Genomic DNA, 14,637 nt, shown 5'->3' on the forward strand with positions numbered 1-14,637 from the left:
ATCATCGGTAATTCTATTTGAAGATTGTAAATTAAAATGCGTCGAAAAATAGTAAAGTGTTGCACACGATAGAGTAAATCATTTGCAAATAATGATACATTCTGTAATTAAACCTGAATTCTATTAACTATCAAAGCAATAATTTGTCACTAGAATATACAACAAAATAGACTGAAGCCATCTACATGTACACTGAAGGTGGTTGTAATCCTTCCAAACAGATCTTGCCAATGAGTATTTTTGTTCACAACCAAACTTAAGTGCCATATTGTAGATTATTGTATTTACCAGTATTTACACAGAGCTTGTGGAATGCACTTTCCGATGTGCTACGTGCCTTCTTCACTTGGATGAGTATACTTTGCTTGTGTGTCTTCTTGTGTGCTAGGAGTAATTTGTCACTATTTAACAAATATATATTTTTGGGGTCATACCAAAGACTTAAAAATCGTACATGTTGCTACTTCGCTTGGCGCTCAAGTTAGAGGAAAGCAACAGGACTGGGTGGGGTGTCATGTCTGGTGTCTGCGGCATGATACCTCAGTGGCACTTTGGCGGCATGTGTGATCCGCCACAAAAAAAGACACAGTGTATGTACACACACCTAATGAAACCTTGTCGTCATATGACTGAAAAACTGCCAGGTATAACGCTAAACTCCAAGCATTCATTCATTCATTCTATCCAGGAATTTATATGAAGAGTCAGAATATAACCCTAAATGAGGTAAATTGACAAGAGGCCATATTTCACCGGTTACGAGTGACCATTTCCCAGCTATCACACTCTAAGTTTACTTTCTATACTGTACGTCTTTAATTATATTCTTACCTCATTGAGCAATACTTTGCCTTGTGCTTATTTGTAGTTCCTGTATTTTTGTTCTCTTTGTTTGTGGCGTGTATGTAATCAAAATACTAAACTTGGATCTTATTGCTGCATTCTGTCGCTTTTGCTCGCCATGAAAAGCTGGTTCTTTGTGACTTATATCATAATTTACACAGGTTTCTCAAGTTTTAAGGAATAGATAAATTCAGTTATGTCACAATATAAAAACAGTGATGACATATATAATTTTAAAAAATATGTTAATAATCCATAAAAAAGATTTCAGATTGTTTGCTTGCCTTTCTAAATCACCTGATAAATTTAAGCACTCCGGTTACCAAGTTATATTAAGATCGACCGCCCTGAACGGGGTTTTATATAATGTTTTGAGATTGACATCAAGCATACTTTGTGTAGTCATGATCATTTTCATCCAGTTACACTTGAGGTGGAAAAGCCTGTGATATGGTTTGTCGAACGTCGGTCAGTATTAAATTTACATCAAAATGGAATTTGTGGTAGTCTGTTTGCTTGGGTACGGAATTTCTTGCTTGATAGATCTATGCCTGGTAACACATGTAGAGAGTATTCTCGTAATGTCGGCGTCGGAATCCCACAGGAAAGTATCATATCTAATGAAAAATAATCTCTCCATTGTGGTGAACAGTAAAGCCAGAAGTACACGTTTGATGACGACAAAGCTTTTCGGATATCTTCTTGTACTCTTAAACTTGCTCATAACTATATTCAACTATCGTTAGTAGACATATCTCCATGCAAGCAATAAAGACTGGGGATTTAAGCTTTCGTCTACCAAAACAGGAGCAAATAAGGCAGCTGTTCCTGAAATTAACATGAAGTCAATGAGTCAGCTTGTATCTCACTGAAACGGAGACTTCATTCTGTTCAATATAAGGCCCCAAACGTGTGTGTTTGTGTACAGGCAGTGCAGTGTACTGCTGGTGGCGTGCGGTGAAATACCTTTAGCCCTCACCTTGGTAAATGACAATGAGCTTAAATACATATATAATGCACTTTCCTGTCTTTTTTCCATTTTTCTTTGAGGATAAAAAGAATAATGTTTTGAGATATTATGCGTGTCTCAAAAAATTACTTGAGTATGAATCTGTTTATATCAAAACCCAGGAGTATAATATGAATTATGATAACATCAAGAGTGTAATGCAATTATAAATATAATTTAGAACATCATTATGCAAAGGTGACTTACCAAGAGGTGGTCAAATACCCACCATCTAATGATTACTTTAAAATGCCCTTTCCTCCTCAGAGAAACATCAAAGCAATAATACAGAAGACCATATTTACAAGCAACACTCCGAATTCCTTCTTGTGAAGTTTACTTCATTTTAATAGTGTCTCCACTTTTAACACAGCTTAAGCCATTGGTCTAGGTTCCAATGGTTACGACTAGAAACAGGTTGACGTTGACTGTACCAGGATTCTTTTAGCAAAAATACACATATTTATATAATTTGAATAACACATAGTTATATTATACAAGCGGACACCCGTCTTCAACGATGTCGGAAAGAGATACATTTGCGAAAAGTTGACCACAACGTTTTCCGTTACAGAAGAAAGGAGAAGAAAACCTAAAGCAATGACACATAGGCTGAAAAGAGACCATCTATCTAATGGTGCCTGCAGCATAATTTTTTTAATTTTTCCTTGCCACACACGTAAAGTCTGAAAACGGCAAAGCTGGTATAAATCGCTGAGTTCATTGTGTCCTCCATCTTTAACATCATGTAATTTATACTGGGAGTGTGTTGCCTCTCAGCCAATGAGAGTCGTTCAAACTGCCGGCTTGTTCGTGTAAACTGGGAACCTACGTCCAACATTCCGGTTTCCCGACCGTCAAGTGGAAAACGAATTGTACTGTTCGATACCTTCTTGAAAGAAGAGTTCTACCGGGAATGTAAAAACGGCACTTCAGCGGTTTCCGACGGCAATTCTCCTCCTAACACAGAAGACTTCAGGACTACTTCTCAGGCAAAATGGAGTCGCTCACAGCGGATTTTGGAGCTGACTTTATTTATAATTTATCAACTTGAGGTACATATTAGAATTTTTTATGGCATGCACCTGTGACAAAATGCATACTCTTTTCAATGGTATTTGTTTGATATTTAAATTGTCTTCTCCTTTAATCACTGTAATCATATTGCTATTGTACACAATATTCTGTTGTGGAGCAAGAAAGAGTATAAAAACCTGTAAGTACACTTATGTTATAAATTTATCAGTTACAATGTTCTGCATATCAGTTACAGATCACGGATTGCTTTGTCTTGATCAGGACTATACTATAGTCTATAATGTGAAGAGCACCGTACGTAAAGACTGAAAAATCAAACACAGTCCTTTTAAACTGCATCGTACATTTTTAAGATACACGTGTCGAATTATATAATTACAATAATTACTATCAATAACAATGAATGAATCTTGATAATATTCAATACCATTCCTAGACACATTAAAAGGGTTAGCAGCAAAATACCGATCTCTGACACGCAATAACAACACGCTGGCAGGTAGGCCACTAATGACAAACGTGTACCCAGCACCAAAGAGTGTGGCTATATCGGCAAGACGGTTGTATATGTTTTCATGTCAGCATGTTTTTCAAGAGAAATACAGTTGTCACATAGGTCAAAGTAGGTGAGATCGAAGCCTGTTGATGACGACTTCTTTTTTCAATTACTGGATATTTTAAAACAATTTTATCCACTACCTAAAATGTTAAAAGTCTGGAAAAAAAGGAACGACCGGTTCCAAAATCAACCCTTTTAAAGGTTTGGCACAATATCTAGTTTGGCCATTCAAGACCATGACCAGGAAAAAACATCTTTGCAAATCGCACAACTCCACATCCGGCAAATTGTGGCTGCAGATCTTCCAAGGGATTGGTCAAACGGTCTGACAGATTTAAAACAATATAAATATAATATGTTCAAAAACAATAGTTGTCCCGCACAAGGCCTGCGTGGACCCGTATGTGTCTACGTAGTGAAATAACTACTTTGACATACAAAATAAAACATATCAAGAGCATTTAGGCAATTACCTAACAAACGCAATTCTAGGAAATACTGCCTGTCGTATTTTATTGTTTAAAAAATATCAAAGTTACAAATAACATTGAATAACAGCATGTTAATCAAATTTCAGTATTAACTCCTTTCATTGTTCTTTAAATCAAAATGTGATTTTCTCCGGTCCTTATAAATCTTTGTACCATAAATGAACGAAATAGTAATTTAATAGTTTCTTTGATAGTTTATGATGAAAGATTAGTACAACTATACAAATGACATCAAAGAATAATGGTGTTTTATATTCGACAGTTATCATCAAAAATGTTATACAGGAGATATATGCAGAGATCTGCCATATATAATATTTAATTTACAATGCAGTTATTAGGACCCATTCTCATGATGAACGATATAATAGTCTGGTAGATTTTTGGTCATCTTTGATCAAAAAATATTGCAACTATACAAATGACGTCAAAAATAGTGCTTTACATTTAAACATTTCATATTTATCATCAAGAATATGTTACAAATGAGATATGTACACAGATCTGCCACAATATTTAATTTAGTTGTTAAGACAAACGCGAGGCGTCTCGCGTTCTCCAGATTCTTCACTCACGGTGGTTAGGTTTCTCGATGAAATGCACCGGGTTCTGGGAAACAATTGTTATTCACCATACACTGGATAGACTCTCTGCATGACGTAAAGCATAGCGGAGAACCAGGCTTGGCAGGAATCGAACAAGCCACCTTACCGGACAGTTTGACGAAAACATCTAATTGACGCTCTATCGACTTCAGACAGTTCTCCGGTAGATGCCCCATAGGTTTTAAGTTGATTCCTATAGGACCTATAATTTCTTACGACTTTCTTTTCTTGCGAGCGACAAATATATTTATCATCATTACTTGTCTGGTTTCTTGTTATTAAAGGTGTTTTTTTAAGGGAGGGGGAGGGGTATTAATTGTTTTTAGAATGTGATTTTCTCGCATCATCATCAATTTTTCGCCCATGAATAAGATAAATTTAACGTGGTCTAGATCTTTTCTACCTTCACAAAAGAGAAAATCACCAGTGGAAAAATTCGGAAAGCATACAGTTTCACCAAAAAACTCTATTGCGAGATGTTTATGCATGTTAATCGAGATTCTCAGATTCCTGACATATGTATTACGCTTCACAAGAGAGTAGATGTTTGTCTGACTGTTTTGGCCAATTCTGATCTGAGCTGTACCCACAGTACCATTGGTCATTTCTCTCGGCTTAGCGGGAATCACAGGAATCAGACTTAATGGGCGTCAAATAGGTGTCCCTTTTGTTTGGACAAGCGTCAGAATTGGTGGCCCTCACATTGCTGTAAGGACGTTTCAGGGTGGAATAGGTGTTAGAGGATGCATCATCAGCCACGAGACTCGAATACGTTGTGCTGTTTTCTTCTGAGTTCAAATACACATGGTCAGGAGGAGCGTTGTCGATCAGCTCATACTGGTGAATGTCGGTTTGCGCTGAGCTCTCGGGCTCGGGTGAGCCACTCTCGTCACTGACACACAACGCAGGCAACCCTCTCCTTGGCGGTGCAGTTGTAATCCAATCATGCTCTCTCACAGTACCTGGAGTTGATCTTCTTCTGTAATTGAACAAAAGTAATATTTCGTGTTGAAGTTGTTGTTTGGTGTAACTATTTACTTCTTTCCACGACTTTTCGTTCAGGTAGCAGGTATGCGTCGTTGCTCGTCTTGGCCCAATATAGAGGTTAAGACACTCTTCAACGACATACCAGTACGACTTGTGCGCGCGAGCCAGGCGGTCTCGTGTCTTTGCGATGGAAAGATGTTAAGCATCTCGAATTACACTCGAGTTGCGCCCACCAAATAAATAAGACCAATGCTGTATTTTCATGAAGTCACCGACGATTATATACCAAGAATAACGCATAACAGAACGCTGTTTATATGTTTACAGCACGGAGTGAGCTGAAAAACTGCGGCACGCACGCAAAGTGCCATATGCATTAAATACATGCCCTTGACAAAATACGTTTTCTCGTCTTAATTAATAAACTTGTCCAAGAAAACTCTATACTTATGATAGACTATACTTATGAGTAGGCCGTTTTCCATTCTATTTCACATCCCAACAGATTACACCTCCAATTATAGACGAGGAAATGTAATACGAGTAAAAACTGCTGAGCTCATAAAATAAACGAGCAGGCGGCGCGAAAAATTCCACAGTTTATAGCACTGAATATACAGACTAAACTAGTGTAACTGGGTGTAAATTATCAATTTTGAATGATTAATACTATCAAAAATTTACTAGAAAATGTGTAAGTGTTGGAACAAACCTAGTCCAGTACAAATTTGGAAATTTGCAAATGTGTGTCAAATATCACAAATACTCATATATATCAAAGATACTCTTAACATGGGTGGCGTAAGAGTGAAAAAAGCCTTTTATTATTCATAAAAAGGTGAAATGTCAGGATTTTCTTGGCTGATAGGCGATATCTCCCTGGTTTGGTTACAGATCACATTTGTTATTACACACCCTGACGCCATCACGAAACAAGGAACATTTTGTTTGATGACGTTCCAATCCGAGTTCAGCGAAATGACGTCATAATACAGATTCGTTCAATTTTAACACTTCAACGGTCAAGGGACAAGACACGATGTCACACAAGACGTCATGTGCGGCCTCACGATATTTCGCGTCTTCTAAGTTATCATTTTCACCTCCCACTCGAAATATATCTATGCTATTCAACCTTTACTGTGTAATATCTTTCATTTATTCTAAACGTAATTACCATATCTCAGTTTGAATTTTTACCCTGAAGGACTAATCAACAGCTGGAACCCTTGTAGACTTGAGGTGTACACTTCAGTGTGAGGTATAGATGAGGTGTACCCCAAGTATACCTCAGCCATATGCATATAACTCAGGTATACCTCATAATACCTCAGGAACTCAGAACACTTTGAATATAGGATATGAATGTACCTCAGATACACCACAGCAACTTTGACCAAAAAAGATAAACACGAAGAAGATATACCTCAGGTATACCTAAAAAATTGGAAGGTTAAAAAAACATGAATGATGTACCTCAGGTACACCTTTGAGACTTGAAAGTTAAAAACATGAATGATGTACGTCAGGTACACCGTTGAGACTTGGAAAGTTTTAAATTAAGGAATCAGTTTTAGACGTTTACTTGAAACAAAACGTTGACTACAAAAGTACAAATGTTTGTGCGTGTGCAAAAAAATGTTTATTAAATAAATACAAGCCTCACTCTGTACGGATTTTCCATTATTTGGCCAGTATTGACCAATCAGAGAGTGGGAATCTATTTCCCCTCGATTATTTCAAGATGAGATTTACATATAGGCCTATAGGTATATTTATCAAAATAAAAGTTGAAACAGTGTGTTACATGTGCGCTCTACCACATGAAGCCTGTCTAATACGTTCTGCCACAAAAAGCCTGTTCAACACGCTCTGCCTCATTAACCCTGTCCAATACGCTTTGCCACACAAAACCTGTCCAATACGCTCTGCCGCATGAACCCTTCCAATACGCTCTACCACATAAACCTTGTCTATCACGCTCTGCCAAATAATCCATGTCCCACACGCCATGCCACAGAAACCCTGTCCAATATGCTTTGCCACATCAACCCTTCCATTACGCTGTGCCACATAAGCCCTCTCCAATACGCTCTGCAACATAAACCTGTCCAGTAAGCTCTACCATATAAATCCTGTCTGTCACGACCTACCACATAAACCCTGACTATCACGCTCTGACATATAAAACCCAGTCCTATACACTCTGCCACATAAACTCTGTTCAATATGCCATGTCACGTGAACCCTGTCCAGTATGCTCTGCAACATGAGGCCCGTCAAATAGCCTATTAACCCTCTTCCATTCACCATGTCACATACGCCATGTTACATGTGTCATGTTCCAAAACCCTCTCCTACGAGGCATATCATACACGATGTTCCAAAAAAAACCTCTCCAACGAAGCATATCATATACGATGTTCCAAAAACCCTCTCCAACAAGCAATTTGATGTCCTACACGATGTTCCAAAAACCCTCTTCAAAAAAGTATATCATACACGATGTTCCAAAAAACCCCTCAAACGAAGCATACTATACACGATGTTTCAAAACCCCACTCCAACGAAGCATATACCAAACGATGTTCCAAAAACCCTCTCCAACGAAACATATAACATACGATGTTTTAAAACCTCTCTCCAAAGAGGCATATCACAATCGATGTTCCAAAAATCTCTCCAACGAAGGATATCACACGCGATGTTCCAAACACTCTCCAAAGAAACATATTACACACAATGTTCCAAAACAATTGGGTAAAACAAAGGCAAAGATGTTAACAGTAGTTTACGCACAGTTCTAGAATTACCCAGAAGCTGTGTACTTATTACATTTACTAAGCAAATAACATTAAAACAATGCAAAGCTATCAGACTTAGTCCGGATGCTTAGTCTGCCAGCTGAATCCTGCTTTATACAAGAAAACATTATAAAAGAAAACAGCAAAAACAGCAAAACCAGAGCAGCGACCATAGTATGATAGTTGACCAATAGTTATACGTAAGCGGTAAATACGTTCACTTCTCAATGATGTGTTAAATTAGACGTATTGGAAACAAATTAGTCTGTCTCCACTAATTTGACATTTATTCCAGCAGCGTACATTTCAGTGCGACACTTACCTCCTCCACAGAAAACCTGCCATGATGACCACTCCCAAAGCAATTCCTCCCACCGCGGTAACGTTAGGTATCCAGGCAGCTAAAATACGCATATACATGAATATCGAAATACTGGCAACAATTCCATGGCCTATTTCAGCAGTATTATCAATCTATTGTTGCTACAATGTGTAATACTAACAAGCCTTTCAGTCCACATCTAGAGTCCCTCCATGGACATATGGTGAAACAATAAGCTGGTTTCGTGTTGCCAAAAGTTTTTCCTTAGAAGAAAAGACAACACAAGATTTATTACTTATAGGTGTCGATTTCCCACATAAAATTGAAAAAGCATACCTTTTCATTTTTATACATCGATATATCGACGGTCAAAGTACATGTACATCGAGGACGTTGAGAAAATCGAAATCATTGGCATATAACAGTTTTAACCAGTCAGACGGGAGTTATTTCTTTAACTCAGTCAGTGACGCAGTCTTTTCCGCTGACGTCACTCGAAAGCTGGTCATGCATCCCATGGCCTCACAGGAATTAATGATCAAAAGTTTTAATTACAAAACACATTAGAAAAAATGCCTTAGGTGTGTTTCAAATATTCTTCCTAATAAACTCTGGTTATATTATTTGTTTTTTTTTTCTGAATCCATAAAATCCATATCTCTGATTTCTTTGTAGTACAGTCATGAACTCTAGTGAATAAATTTATTTTGGATATAAAAGAACGATGTCACTATGGAAATTGGGTTGTTCTTTCAAAGAGAATTCGAATTCAGAGCTTTCTTTTTCCCACTGGAAACTCAGATTACTGAATTTAAAACATAACATCTCCTGCTATATATAACAAGCAGAGGGACTGAACAATTAAAAGGTACATGTGGGATACAGTTATTCTTCACACTCTTAGCACACCCAGAATAATATGTGTTACTGGGATGTTCTATTAGTTGCTCGATTTTATCAGTTGTTGCAGCGCTAAACCAGATATATTTTCGCCTGACAAGTTTGAGATGTGGCCTTTCATGGGTGTCAAATCTAGATGTCAAAGTCTGTTCGATGTTCTGCTGCTCACATGTACAGGATCCGATTCACCTTCTTACCATGACAAGCCTTTTAAATATTGTGGACAAAACTTCAAATATTGTGGACAAAACTTCATATATTGTGGACAAAACTTCAAGTGTTGTATTAGACACCAGTGCCTGAGAATAGTTTTTTCCTTCATCTGGTTTAATTTGTTCCCCAACGGGTAATGGGACACTCAGCCCTGCGTCCTTTTCACAAAAAGTCTAAAAGCTTAGCTTAGTAAGCCGACTAGTAATTTTGCCTCGCCCGTTTCACGAAGAAAATATTTAACCATCGATTAAAACTTTTTGACTTACGTTCTGGAAAATTGACCAAAATCCTTAGTCACGACAGAAATAAATTCAGCGTGCTATTCAAAACATTATCAGTCCCATTCTGAAAAAGTTAAAGTTTATTTAATGACTGACGACAGAAGGAATAAATCTGCAACTGTAGGCCTTTCAAAGCTCACAAATCACCAAATATCACGCGTTGTTGTTATTTTGCTTCGAATGTCTGTTGTGGGACTTATCGTCCCAAGCTTACAAACTTTCTCGAAAACGAAAATGGAGAAGAATTTATCATCTTGTTGCATTATTTATACATAGCAACTTCATTTATATATATCTGGAAGCAAATTTAACAATTATCATCATGGATTCAATCATTCAGATTGCTGCAGAGCGCCCACATAGCCCGCTATGGTAATCCGGATTAGCTTTAGACAGTTTACGTTTGTGAAACGGCGTTGTCAGTTTGTTTTGTAGCCTGCTCCCGGTAGTCAGCTAAATGACCTCTAGTCGACTAACACGCCTTAACAGTACGCTAGCTTATACTGCACCTGGATTTATTTTAAAGCTTGACATTTCGAGATAAACTAAGATGGTAAGTGTATGTAACATCGGTTGTACTATTCCAACTGTAATGGAATTCACAAAACCTTTGCAAACGTTAAAACAACGGAATTCTTACTACTCGATACGCGGTGAACTAAGTAAATGTCCAGTCGACCTTACCATTAAAGCTGACATGATCGGTTATTAGGTTAAAATATGATTTTCAAACCACAAAAAGGACCTGGAATGGTAAGGGGTGAAACTAGCAACTGTGCAATTAAACTGTGTTCCTCGAGAAGCCAAGCAGACTATAGCAGTGTCTGACTGATGCTGACACCTTCGTAAGGCCACTTCTTTTTCATTTCTGTTTTACTTCTCTTTTCCTGCTGTATGGCAAGAGTGCAAGTTATATATCTTAAAATACGCAGTGAAACAACTCTGTATCCGTGTTAGCAATGTATAGGTCAAAAAATGTCCAATCATATTTAATGTATTGTTTTTATATTAGACACCATAGTGTGAATAAATAGCGTTGAGCCTCATGATGTGCCCTAAGCAGGATTCGCTTTTGATGTCGGTATAGTTGCCACATTTATGATGGAGGCAATGAGAATGTTCCGAGTAACCTGGTTAACTTTACCATTTGTCATACTGGTGGAGGGTATCGCACCAGATGGTTCCCTCGGCAACTTGCTGCCACCTTGAGACCAGTGGAAGCAGTGTATTTGAAAATTCGTCGTCCAACAATGAGGATATATACTCTTTCACAGGCGGTTTTACCAGGAAACCAAACACACAAGCTGGAATTACCTGTAATGCTCCACGAACAAACCCAGTCACTGTTAACTTAGAGATGGCTTTGTGTCAGTACATTTGTCATGTACTTGGCCAGGTGGCGGGTTACTTTGTGCTCTGCTTGTTAATTCTACCCACAAACCTGGCTCGTCTTCTGTCCTTTAAGTCAAATACATTTTAAAATCAACTAAAAATATCAATGATAAACAATTCATCGATTTTGTCAATTAGGTTGACTTACCGACACCACTACCAGAGGAAGGCCCAGGCACTGTTTCTGTTAAAAGAAATACAAGAAGGAAATCCACGAGTCAGCACGATACGGAAATTTTTTTTTACGGAAATACGGTTAATTTTTGTTTTACTGCTCTTAAAATTGGAAATCAATTTAAATATGCCAAATTCCAATCGTTGAAGTAGCACTGCCTGAAGGTCAAACAACCAGAGAGACAAGCAGCAAAAAGATTGAAAAATACCTGTCCATGATGATTAAACCATAGAATTCCGGTGAAAGACGTAAAACTGACAGGAAAAAACCTTCGATGCATGTACGATGTAATCTTCAATGTATTTTAATCAAACATTTTAAACAGCGTACCTTTTCATTTTTACACATTGATATATTGACGGTCAAAGTACATGTACATCGAGGACGTTGAGAAAATCGAAATCATTGGCATATAACAATTTTGACCAATCAGACGGGAGTTATTTCTTTAAACCAGTCAGTGACTCAGTCTTTTCCGCTGACGTCACTCGAAAGCTGTTCATGCATCCCATGGCCTCATAGGAATAATTGATCAAAAGTTTTAATTACTAAACACATTAGAAAAGGTGCCTTAGGTCTGTTTCAAATATTCTTCCTAATAAACTCTGGTTATATTATTTGTTTTTTTTTTATATTAGACAGCGTAGAGTGAATAAATATCACTGCACCAAAAATGTAACCTTCTGAAAAATTAAGCCGATAAGCAACAGCCAAATAACGTTGAGCCTCATGATGTGCTCTAAGCAGGATTCTCTTTTGATGTCGGTATAGTTGCCACATTTATGATGGAGGCAATGAGAATGTTCCAGTAACCTGGTTAACTTTACCGTTTGTCATACTGGTGGAGGGTATCACACCAGATGGTACCCGTGGCAACTAGCTGACCAGTGCTTGTTAATTCTGCCCACAAACCTGACTCGTCTTCTGTCCTTTAAGTCAAATACATTTTAAAACGGCGTAAAATCAACTGAAAATATCAATGATAAACAATTCATCGATTTTGTCAATTAGGTTGACTTACCGACACCATTACCAGTGGAAGGCCCAGGCACTGTTTCTGTTAAAAAGAATTACAACAAGGAAAGTCACGAGTCAGCACGATAAGGAAATTTTTTTGGAGTTAATTTGGAAATCAATTTAAATATGCCAAATTCCAATCGTTGAAGTAGCACTGCCTGAAGGTCAAACAACCAGAGAGACAAGCAGCAAAAAGATTGAAAAATACCTGTCCATGATGATTAAACCATAGAATTCCGGTGAAAGACATAAAACTACTTTGACAGGAAAAAACCTTCGATGCATGTACGATGTAATCTTCAATGTATTTTAACCAAACATTTTAAACTTTTGAATGTGCGTAAATCATGTAAATAGATAAAGATAAACGATCCATGATGAATGTCAGTTAGGATGACTTACCGATGCCATCCTCAGTGGACGGACCAGGCACGGTTTCTGGTTAATACAAACAATTACTGTCACGCATCACCACTATGGGGGAATACTCAGCAAGGTACATGATTTACATTTTTCAATATGTTAATTCACCGTAAAGGGCACAACAACATTGTTAACATTCACTTTCCTCAAGAGTGAGTGAGTGAATGCTTGGGGTTTAACGTCATACTCAACAATTTTTCTGTCATATGACGACGACGGAATCATTAGGGTGCATGTACGTGTAATGTGCCTCCTTGTTGCAGGACGGATTTCCACCGCTCTTTTGTTTAGTGCTGCTTTACTGAGACGACTTACCGAAGGCAAGTCGAATCAATAAAGACTGTTGGACAAACTAAACTGAACCGATTTTTTAAACCAAATTATCATTTATCCCGAAACTAAAATGCTTAAAGTTAATGTACAAATGATCTCTATAAAACTGAGGTAACATCAACCTCTCATTGATTATATTAAACCACGGAGCCTTCGCGCCCAAGAAGTTAACGTGCTAGCTAAAAGCACAATAACCCAGGCGCCGCCCACCTATGCAGTCACCCTGATTTCAAGTCCAACCCATGATGACTTCCTTTCCGGTATGTGGGATGGTCGTCGAGCAACCTGCGGATGGTATCATCTTTGCCAAGTTGAATAGGATCATAATAAACTGCACTGTAATTCGCTCTAATTTTTATACTCAAGAATGTGTTTGGAAGCCTTGTAATAGTTTAATGAATTGTCGTACTGGGCATTTTCCTTTAACACACAACAGTTTTTTCAAAAGTTTGCTACTCCCAAACGCATCTTCGATAGGCATTGCCTTGTATCATATAATACAGTTTTTATAATGTGTAATGGGACATGCATGAACTGGAACTATGCTCGACTAAGTATGCCCAGCTGACGTATACTGGCAAGAGGCCGTGTTTTAACCAGTGACAATTTGCCGACTGTAACACTGTCATCACTTCTCTGGTTTTACTCCGCGTATGCGCTTTAAATCTTTAATTATCTTGACAATAAAGCTACGGTACACACTATTTAGACAGGCTGATGTAAAAGACATCTTATAATCAGATTTTATAGGATACTAATAATACTGTCAGGGAGGTGGCTGTATCATAAGCATCAGAAAAATGGTTCTGTCGTCAAAATGCAATCTCTATTGTCAAACAAGTTACTTTGCCATGGGCATAAAACAGATGACTGTGTCGTTCAGATACAATATTTCCAGGCAGGTGATATTGATAAATATGAAAAGACAGTTGAGTAGTACGGTTAATGACCCGATAGCTAAGTAGATGATATTGTGTCGTTGGCATCATAAAGACGGCCATGCCTTACCTCTCCATACGTATCGGTTGTTTCATTTAAATACAACTCAATGCATTTAACTAATTCTGCTTACACCATGCTGCTTGTGGGGTGTAAGTTGCTACTAATTAAGCATTTACGTGACCAGAAAGAATAACTGAGGTAGATTGACTAAAGAGGTCAAATTGATGACTGTGCCATGCGCATCAGAAAGATGGCTATGTTGTTTGAATGCTGACTATTGTCAAGTAGGTGACCTTACCATGG

The 14,637-nt window shown here is 37.8% G+C and overlaps 1 long non-coding RNA gene across 1 annotated transcript; it reads right to left on the reverse strand.

Annotated features, from left to right (window-relative positions):
- Positions 1 to 2,478: 2,478 nt before the first annotated feature.
- Positions 2,479 to 9,863, reverse strand: LOC135461991 (uncharacterized). The gene is made up of 2 exons (XR_010443420.1): positions 8,659 to 9,863; positions 2,479 to 5,524 (listed from the first exon to the last, which is right to left on the reverse strand). It is a non-coding gene; the product is annotated as an uncharacterized LOC135461991 (long non-coding RNA).
- Positions 9,864 to 14,637: the final 4,774 nt, after the last annotated feature.

The sequence above is a fragment of the Liolophura sinensis genome, chromosome 1, assembly GCF_032854445.1.
Source record: "Liolophura sinensis isolate JHLJ2023 chromosome 1, CUHK_Ljap_v2, whole genome shotgun sequence".
NCBI lineage: Eukaryota > Metazoa > Mollusca > Polyplacophora > Chitonida > Chitonidae > Liolophura > Liolophura sinensis.